This window comes from Suricata suricatta, chromosome 8, assembly GCF_006229205.1.
Source record: "Suricata suricatta isolate VVHF042 chromosome 8, meerkat_22Aug2017_6uvM2_HiC, whole genome shotgun sequence".
Taxonomy (NCBI): Eukaryota; Metazoa; Chordata; class Mammalia; order Carnivora; family Herpestidae; genus Suricata; species Suricata suricatta.
In genome coordinates, this window is record NC_043707.1 from 31,237,641 (window position 1) to 31,248,285 (window position 10,645).

Here is a 10,645-nt window from a genome sequence, read left to right on the forward strand (position 1 = left end):
GTCTCTAGCCCCGTCCTCTCTTTTAGCTATAAATGCATACATCCAAGTTTCTGATGAACATCTCTGCTCAGTTGCCACACAGGTATGTCTAATATGTCCCATGCTAATGAATCACCATTCCCCTCCAAACATGGTCTTTGACCTCCTGTGTTCTCTAATTTGCTGGGTGGTTTCATCCAAGTTCTTCCCACTTCCTTGCCCCCTATACCAGCCTGATCACCAAGTCCTACTGGTTTTCCCTCTTGAACTCTTCCCGGGTCTGGCTGTCTCCCTCCACCCTCATGGCCACTGCATTAGACTGGCCTGGCCCACCGCCGGCGCCTCCACCCCAGACTGACGTATCTGCATGGCGAACTGCTTCATGTTGCCTCTGGGAGCAGAGGCTCTTGGATGTGATTATGAGGTCCTCTTCTCCCATCTCCAGCCTCCTCCATGGCACGGAGCTGCTTAGAGTTCCTCCACTGCTTTCCCGTGCCTGCATCACCCTCGCCACTTGCCTGGCTAATTCTCTTATACTCTTTGAGACTTTTTGTTGTGTCACTTCCTATAGGAAGTTCTCCATGATTCTCCTCCTGTCTTCTAGACTACCGCAGCTCTTTCCAAATGAGGCAGTCACTGCCACTGAGATCCTTGAAAGCAGGACCTATGCTTTATTTACATTTGTATCTCCAACTATAAGCCAGACCCTGGAAGACAGGCTCTCAACCAATGCTTGCTGAGCTGAGCCAACTTCCTATCCCTTCTTCTCTCTCCTTACTCTTCCTAGAGCTGAATTTTCCCTCCCCATGAACCAAAAAGTGAAGACTGATGAGAAATGATTACGTCAAGAGACAAAAACTAAAAAATGATCAGATTTGTGGGGAGGGACTGGTCTGGAGCAGTGGTTCTCACACTGGACACATAGACATCACTTGTTGAGACTTTTAAAGACACAGACTCCCGAGCCCAGACCTCAAGGCCAGTAGGCATCTGCATTTTTTAATGCAGGATGACCTGTGGTCATTCTGATACTGGTGGGTTCTGGGAAACATTAAGTTGGGAAGCCTGGGGACAGGTTTGGGTTGTGGCCCAGAACAACTTACCTTTGCTTCTCTTACACCTGAGGAAGATAACCAGTCCCAAAATTGCTGTTATGAGCACAACACCAGCCAGTGCCACCCCGACTGCAGCTCCCACACTCAGGGGTGAAGACACTGAACTCCCATTGTCCTTGAAGTCAGCTGTCGTAGTGACAGCAGTGGTGGGGCCCTTGGTGGTCACCTGGACAGCTGAGAAGAAACAAGAATTTAGCAGATTCTCTTCTGGAGGCCTGGAGGTATCTGGATGAAACTGTTATGTCTTGTTCCCTGCTTTGGGAACTAGGGAGTAGGGAGCAACTCCAAGAAGAAATTTTAAAAATGAATGGAATAGTCCATTCCTTAGAAAAAGTACCAAAACCAGGAAGAAGCTAGCCTTTTTTTTTTTAAATTTTTTTTAAATTCATTTTTGAGAGACAGAGAGAGACAGCACAAGCAGGGGAGGGTCAGAGAGAGAGGGAAATACAGAATCAGAAACAGGCTCCAGGCTCTGAGCTAGCTGTCAGCACAGAGCCCGACGTGGGGCTTAAACCCACAAGCATGAGATCATGACCTGAGCTGAAGTCGGACACTCAACCGACTGAGCCACCCAGGTGCCCCAAGGAAGAAGCTAGCCTTAAGAAAACCTAGAGGAAACAATAATGAAACTTATGCAGGAATAAATTTATTAGTAAACAGGACAATAGAGGGAATAATAAGTGAAAGGAGTGGTTATTTAGGGGAAAACAAATTTTAAAAAAACAAGAAATAAAACAGAAAAGACTCTTGCAAACCTAACAAGAATTTGTTGAAATCATTTGTGAGTGTATGCTCATTATAGGTTGATAAGTTTAAAAAAAACTCTGAATTGGATGATTTTCTGAAACAAAAATTTCTGAAAATGGAGTTAAGAAGTAAGACACTCTCACTGATAGGTAAAAAAGTGAGGACTCTTGGGGCGCTGGCCTGGCTCAATCAGAAAAGCAGGTGACTCTTGGTCTCTAGGTTATGAGTCCGAGCTCCACACTGAGGGGTAGAGATTGCTAAGAAAAGTAAATAAACTTTAAAACAATGGAGGGGCGCCTTGTGGCTCAGTTGGTTAAGTGTCTGGCTTTAGCTCAGGTCATGATCTCACGGTTCATGGGTTCGAGCCCCGCGTTGGGCTCTGTGCTGACAGCTAGATCAGAGCCTGGAGCCTGCTTCAGATTCTGTATCTCCTTCTCTCTCTGACCGTCCTCTGCTCATGCTGTCTCTGTCTCTCAAAAATAAATAAAAAACATGAAAAAGTTTTTATTAAAAAAATGGAAATGAGAGTCCTATTAAAAAGTACCTATCATAAAGATTCCAAACTCAAGAGGCTTTATGGGTAAATTCTTGTGAAAATTTAAGGAACAAATAATTTCCAGATGGATTCTAGAACACAGGGAAATATGTAAAAGATGCAGTTCTAATTCATTTCATAAAATAACATAATGCTGATGCTAATATCCATCTATCTATGTACCTATGTATCTATCTATATTTTTTAATGCAGGTTAGAACATAAGACTGGGTTTATTTCGGTAAAAAATACGCAGTAATGGCACAGTGGAAGGATAGATGGGTACAATCTTTGAGAGTGAACTTGTAAAATGTAAAATACCCAGGTGCGCCCTTTGACCCAGTACTTTCCGTGCTAGAAACTTATCCTGGGGAAATGCTGGTCAAGTGTTCAAAGGCCTGTATTTAGCAGTGTTCCTTGCAACTTTGTGATGCTCCAACCACCTAAATGTCTTTAAATAGGACACTGAGTAAGTAGATTCATTGTGGGATCGGGACACCCTGCGGCCGTTTTTTTTTTTTTTTAATTTTGGGTTTTTAAAAAGTCTGTTTATTTATTTATTTATTTTTAATAATAGTTTATTGTCAAATTGGCTTCCATATAACACCCAGTGCTTCTCCCCACAAGTGCCCCCCTCCATGACCATCACCCCCTATCCCCTACCCCTTCAGCCCTCAGTTCGTTTTCAGTATTCAGTAGTGTCTCATGATTTGTGTCCCCCTCTCTCCCCAACTCTCTTTCCCCTTTCCCCTCCTTATGGGCCTCTGTTAGATTTCTCCTGTTAGACCTATGAGTGCAACTCATCATTAGGGAAATACAAATCAAATCCACACTGAGATATCACCTCACGCCAGTCAGAGTGGCTAAAATGAACAAATCAGGAGACTACAGATGCTGGCAAGGGTGTGGAGAGGCGGGCACCCTCCTGTACTGTTGGTGGGGATGTAAATTGGTGCACCCACTCTGGAAAACAGTGTGGAGGCTCCTCAAAAAATTAACAGTAGAACTCACCTATGACCCAGCAATAGCACTGCTAGGGATTTACCCAACGGATACAGAAGTGCTGATGCATAATGTCTTTATTTTTCAGTGAGAACACAAGCAGGGAGATGCAGGGAGAGGGGGCAGAAGATCTGAAGCGGGCTCTGAGCTGATAGTAGCGATGCCAAAGTGGGGCCCGAACCCAGGAATCAAACTATGAGATCATGACTTGAGCTGAAGTCTGATGATCGACTAAGCCACCCAGGTGCCCCCTTCTGTAAAGTTTTTATTTATAGATTGAGAGAGAGAGAGCATGTGAGCAAGAGAGCGAGAGTGAGAGTGCTAGGGAAGGGCAGAGAGAGAAAATCCCAATCAGGCTTCGTGCTGTCAATGCTCAAATCCCACGAACCATGAGATCATGACCTGAGCCAAAGCCAGACGCTCAACTGACTGAGCTACCCAGGCGCCCCACTTCTGTTTTGTTTGACCATTTTTAAAAAGGAGGTACAAATATTACCAGTACCTTTATTATTTGCAAAATTTAACATTTTCAAAGTTGTATAGGCACATAATTTAAAGATTCCACAAATTTCAAGATTTATAAAGACAGCAGCCCCTACATAAGCCTCTTGCTCCCTTCCCACCCCAGAGAGGCAACTGTTTTTAGCACCTTTAGTTGTTTCTTTTTGCCTTAACCTTGTATTTCTAAATCACAAGCATACACTGCTGTTGTTTGAATTGTCTTAAGTATTGTTGATTTACTTCCTACCATTAAAATTAAGGATTTATATCTCTTACACCCCAGTTTTCTCCTTTTTACTGGACAGTCCAACATTCGATGTCCTTTTCATGAAACGGGGTCTTCACTTGACTTTTGGGACACCATTCTCTCATGGTTCTTTTCCTGCCTCCCTAGAAGCTACTTTTCAGTCTTGTTGATTCCTCCTTTTCCCAACCTATAACAGTCCTGAGACCTCCTCAGTTCAGTCTTAGGACCCTTCTCTATTTACAGTCACTTCCCAGATAATTTATCCAATCCCATGGCATCAACTACCAGTGACAAATTGATCTCACCCAAATTTACATATCCAGCCACCTCTTTGCTGGCTCTCCTGACTCCTGTATCTCACTGTCTACTCAACCTCTGTTTGTCTTGTAATGTCTCAAATTTCAGATGTCCAGAACAGAACTCTTGATTTCCTCCCAAAATCTCTTCCTCCCTCATGTTCCCCTCTCGGTAAATGGCAGTTCCATCATGCAAGAGGCTCAGGCCAAAAGCCTTAGAGTCACCCTTGCTTCTCTTTTTCTTACACCCACATCCCATCATCTGCAGATCCTGTCTGCTCAGTCTTCAAAATATAATCAGCGTCTCACCTGTCTTTGTTATCACCCTATTTCAGGCACATCACCTCTCACTGGTGTCTCTGCTTGTGACCTTGCTTATCTTTACAGTCTTATTCTCTATACATAAACAGTTGGAGGGACACTTGTGCAATGCCCACCAGAGCAGAACAGGAAACCCTCAGTAGACTCATTGCACTGACTAAAAGTTCTTTTCTTGGCTTTTAAAGCTACACCAGACCAGCCCTCCACTGTCTGTTCTGATCTCACCTCCTGCCACCATCAGCCTCTTTATCTGCTTCAGCCACATCCTTGTCCCAACCTCACGGCCTCTGCCTTTGCTGAACGTTCTTCTCCAGATCTCTCCCTGACTTCCTACAGATTTGTGCATAGGCTGGATTTTTCTTCTGGCTTCTCTTAGAGCCACTCCCCCAACGCCCCTCTACTTGCTTTGTGCCTTTGGAGACTGGTCTTGGTGGACTCAATCCATGGGGTCTCTCACCTGCTGGTTCTTAGTCAGTAGTCAGTAGGAGTCACCATCAGGAGATGGAGGGAGAGAAGAGGGCAGGTCAAATCCCTTCGTCCCCCATCTGACAGGTCTTCTATTAAATAGAGGGTTTTCAGAGACACAGAACCAATGGGATATAGAAAGAGATGTGGAATTCTGAGGTGTTGGTTCATGTGATTGTAATAGCTGAGAAGCCAGAGTTTGCCGTCTGTAAACAAAAGGCCCAGGACAGCTGGTGATGTAGTTCCAGGCCCAGATCTATGAATCTGAGAACCAGGGGGACCGTAAGTCCCGGGGAAGTTCCAAAGTCCCGAGAACCAAGAGCTCCACAGTCTTAGGGCAGGAGAAGTGGAGACACCTGCCCATCCTCTACTTTTTTGCTTTTTTGGGTCCCTCAAGAGTTTGGACGACGCCCACACACTGCTAGACTCTTCTGGAAATACCATTACAGACTTATCCAGAAAGAATGTCTTCTCTGGTCTCTAAGCACCCCTTAAACCCACTCAAAACTAACCACCCCAGACATGTTGACTCTATGTCCCCAGAAGCTACAGTTCATCTCTGGGTCCCCCTTCTTCCTACTCTGCTCCTCAGTCCTGGGGATGGTCTCAGGGGTCTCCCATCCCTGACTGGTTTCCCTATCCTGTGCCCTACTCCAAACTCTCCCTAGTCACCATGTTGAATGGCTGCTTCCTGTCAGGACTCTAATGTCCCCAGGACCTTTGCTGTTCCATCTGAGTAGAGTAGCACCCTTAGCAATCTTTATCCTTCAGATTCTGCTCCAGTTCCCTCCTTTTCTCTTTTTACCACCATTGGACACACACAATTAATTTGTTGGCTTCCTCTTGAGTCTTCTTACTCATCCACATTATATACAAACAGCATTGTTGTGCAAATGATTGCTCTTTTTTATTTTATTTTATTTTATTTTGCTGCTGTTTCCCTAGTGTTCGGATTAGCACCCAACACACAGTAGGTATTCAAGCAATATTTGTGGAATGAATTATGAGATAATTTTCTCTTAGAATTTCAAGCCATTCAACCACTGTGATTCAGCCATTGTGATTCCTGAATCTCCTGCAGCTTGTTTCTTTCTCCTTGGAAATTTATTGGATTTTCTTTTTATCCCTGACATTTTGAAATTTCATATTGCAGTGTCCTGAGGTAGGTCTTTTTATTTGTACCCATTTTTCTGGGCTTTTTAGGCCCAGCAGATAGATTTCCCAGCGAAGAATCTCCTGATTTCTTGCCCATGGTAGGGTAGGGGATACCAGCGGGGCCGTCTGAGTCCTGGGAGGCTTCTAAGGGAGGCAGGGCATTTAGGATCTCACCAGTTCACCAAGTCTCCAGTGTTAAGGACTGAACCCTTGCCCCCAGCTATGCCTAGGGTACTGCCCCCAGAGTCCCTCCAGTCCGTCCTTTCTAAAAAGCAAATCTCCAGTTTCTGCCGGGAGGGGAGAGGGTGTAGAAGTTTCTCTGCTTCTTTTTATTTTTTTAAACTTAAATGTTTACTTATTTTTGAGAGAGAAGGAGAGAGAGACAGACAGACAGATAGAGTATGAGTGGGGAAAGGACAGAAAGAGAGGGAGACACACAATCTGAAGGAGGCTCCAGGCCCTGAACTGTCAGCATAGAGTCCAATGTGAGGCTTCAACTCACAAACTTTTGAGATTATACCCTGAGCCAAAGTCAGACATTTAACCAACTGAGCCACCCAGGCGCCCCTTTAAGTTTCCCCGCTTCTTAAAATTTTTTTTAATGTTTATTTATTTTTTAGAGGGAGAGAGACAGAGTGCGAGCAGGGGAGGGGCAGAGAGACACAGGGAGTCACAGAATCCAAAGAAGGCTCCAGGCTCTGAGCTATCAGCACAGAGCCCAATATGGGCTCAAACTCATGAACTGCAATATCATGACCTGAGTTGAAGTCAGATGCTTAATCTACTAAGCTACCCAGACACCCCTCCCTGCTTCTTAAATAGATTATCACCCACTCCTCCAGCTTTCCATCCTCCTTTCATTCCCACTGCCAGGGGCCCTGGGTGGCCCTCCCTGAACCATCGAGGGGTTTTGCAGTGTAAGAATCGCCTTTCTTCTGGTGCTCCCCACTGCCAGATATGGCTTCACTCCCCTAGTCTCCTAGGCAGATACATTAGTCTATGTCTTTCCGGCCTCCCAAATACTGTTTTCCACCACATAGCTCACATATTTTTTTGTTCTTGTGGCTTTTTGAAAAAATTCTCTTAGAGGGGCACCTGGGTGGCTCAGTTGATTAAGCATCCAACTCTTTTTTTTTTAATGTTTTATTTATTTTTGATACAGAGAGAGACAGAGCATGAGAGGGGGAGGGGCAGAGAGAGAAGGAGACACAGAACTGGATACAGGCTCCAGGCTCTGAGCTAGCTGTCAGCACAGAGCCCGACGCGGGGCTCGAACCCACAAACATGAGATCTGACCTGAGCCGAAGTCGGAGGCTTAACCGACTGAGCCACCCAGGTGCCCTGAGCATCCAACTCTTGATTTTGACTTAGGTCATGATCTCATGGTTGGTGAGATCAAGCCCTGCATTGGGCTCCACACTGACTGTATGGAGCCTACTTGGGATGCTCTCTCTCCCTCTCTGCCCATCCCCTTCTCTTTCTCTCTCTAAATAAATAAATAAACTTAAAAAATTATCTTTGCTGTCATTTTACTAGGGTTTGGTAGGGAAGGGATGTAAATGTGCATATAACCCACCATCTTGGCCAGAATTTGTGCAATAGTTTACAGTGAAAATTATAAAAGATGAATATTTGAAAATAATGTGTATTAATAATAAAAATAAAAGATTTAAAGGAAAGCAATATCTTGTGTGAGATATTGACATGGTCTTGAGTAGAATACACCCAAGGTTACCGAGTGATATAAAATAGAAACCATTTCTGGGTGGGAAGAGTGTATATTACACTGATTTCTGTTTCTGTTCATTAGTTTCTTAGGTTTAATGCAATTCCAATGTAAGAAATACCCATAGGTGTTTTCCTCAGAAATGGGCAAACTTATTTCAACATTTATGTGAAACAATAGGCCAAAGCAATAGTAAAGTTTTTGAGGAAGTAAAGTGGTTCTAATGGAAATAGTCTTATCAGCCACTGAAACATGACCAAGTTGTAATCACTAAATCAGTGTGGTAGTGATATAAGAAAAGACAGAACACTGAAATGGAGGTGACAGACCAGAAATGGATGCTATCTACAAAAAGCCCTGGCCTAAGAATCAATGGAGGAGAGAAAAAATATTCCATAAATGGGGTTGGGACAATTAGTTTGTTTCTTGGTATAAAGATCAGTCTAATTCTTTACCTCATACCATATATCAAATTAAATTCTCACCACATTAATGAGTTTTATTGTGAAGTCACATAAAAATCAGAAGAAATTAGGGGTGCCTTGGTGGCTCAGCTGATGAAGCGTCTGACATTGGTTCAGGTCATGATCTCCAGGATCATGAGTTCAAACCCTGCATCAGGCTCCGTGCTGACAGCTCAGAGCCTAGAGCCTGCTTTGGCTTCTGTGTCTCCCTCTCTCTCTTCCCCTCCCTCCTTCTCTCTGTCTCTTTCAAAAATAAATAAACATTAAAAAATTAAAAGTAAAAAAAGAATAAATTAAAATATTTTCAATCCCTAGGGGATATAGGACTTTGGCTAAAAAATAAAAGAGAAAATCATAAAGGAGAATATGATGAGACTGTCTACAAAAGGAAAGCATCTGTATTTAGAAAGCATTGTTAAACCAGCCACAAACTGATTAGTTCATTTGCTGCAAATATTCCTTTAGGATGATGTTTTTGCATGGTGGTACCTCACTTGGATAAAAAACCATTTCTTTTAATTACTTTCCTGTATTTTTAAAATATGAGTATGGATATACAATTAATTGTATTACTTGAAAAAATTAAGTTACTGATGAAAAACTCATAGTAAATGTGACTGAACTGAGAAATGAGGGAAGTTAGGAGGATCAGGAAAGGAGGAAAAGAGGTCTGGGGAGAGCAAAAACCTCTCAAAAAAGGCCATTTAAGGGAATATGGAGGAGGTGCCGGAAATAGAAATCCAAGGCTGTCTTGCTAAATTCAGGTGTGGCCCACTTTCTATTTGCTCGGAAACCAGCATGGTGGTCAGATGAGGTAGCGGTTTACCAAGGGTGGGGGCATGGAGAGTGTCCTTCCAGCCAGGAGCAGTGGTGTGTTGTTAGAATTGCCAATGCAAGGGGCGCCTGGGTGGTTCAGTTGCTTAAGCATCTGACTTTGGCCTCAGGTCATGATTTCATGGTTTGTGGGTTCAAGCCCTGCATTGGGTTCTGTGCTGACAGCTCAGACCCTAGAGCCTGTTTCAGATTCTATGTCTCACTTTCTCTCTGCCCCTCCCACACTCCTGTTGCGTCTCTCTCTGTCTCAAAAATAAATTTAAAAAAAAAATAAGAATTGCCAGTGCAAGTGATTATAAAGAGCAAACCTAGGATTTGTAGTCTTTAAGGTATTTTCTACAGATAATATTCTACAGACAGTATATCTCCTAGTGCCTGCTCCCGGGAGAGGCTCCCTCCCCAGCTGCTCTGGAGACAGGCAAACCTAGGTTCAAGTTCCCAAGACCTGCTGAGCAACTCGGGAAGATCTGTTACTGTAACACATCCCGTGATTTGGTTAAAATAGGTGAAGACAACAATAGGAGCAGGTCAGCCGTGAGGCTGAGCAACTACTAGGTTAAGCGTGGAGGCTCTGGGGTTACAGGGTGTTCAGGTCCCACCTGCACCATGAGTGTGACTTTGGGCAGGCGTTGAGGCTTTTTGAGGCTCAGTTTCCCTATCCGTAGCAGGAAGACAGCAGCAGTGCCTACTGTTACTGTGGGGTCGTGGGGAAGCTTGTCAACCAGGGTGATGGACACCTAGTTGTTCAAGCCGACGCTGCGCGGTAAGCGGCAGCGCCGGGTTTCTGCTGTAGACGCCACGTCTCAAAGACCAGGATGGAAGAGAAGGATCCAAGTGGACAGTGGGGACAGTACAGGCAGGGGTGGGGACTAGGGGTGGGGAGAAGCAAGGAGGGTAAAGGAGATGGAAGCAGGGGAAGAGGGGGATGGGAAAGGAGAGGAGGGAAGGGACCAGGGCAGGGAGCACTGGGGCCAGGTTCTGAGGAGCAGAGCAGAAGGACCTGGTGGGGTGGGGAGTGGGAAAAGAAGTAATGGGGCGTTGCCAGGGGACAGGGGTCTTGGGTCATAATTAGGTACCTGCTGTGTGTGCTGGGCTGAGCCTGTCACTGTGGCTGGGGCCGCTCACAGGGACACACGACAAAGGGAAGGCAGATCATGCCCTGAAGAAGTCAAGTCCACCTGGACAGCAAGGGGTGAGGGGAGGGAGACAAGGGTGGAGGTCCAGCTTGGAGCAAGAAGGGAGGATTTCTGGGCAGCCT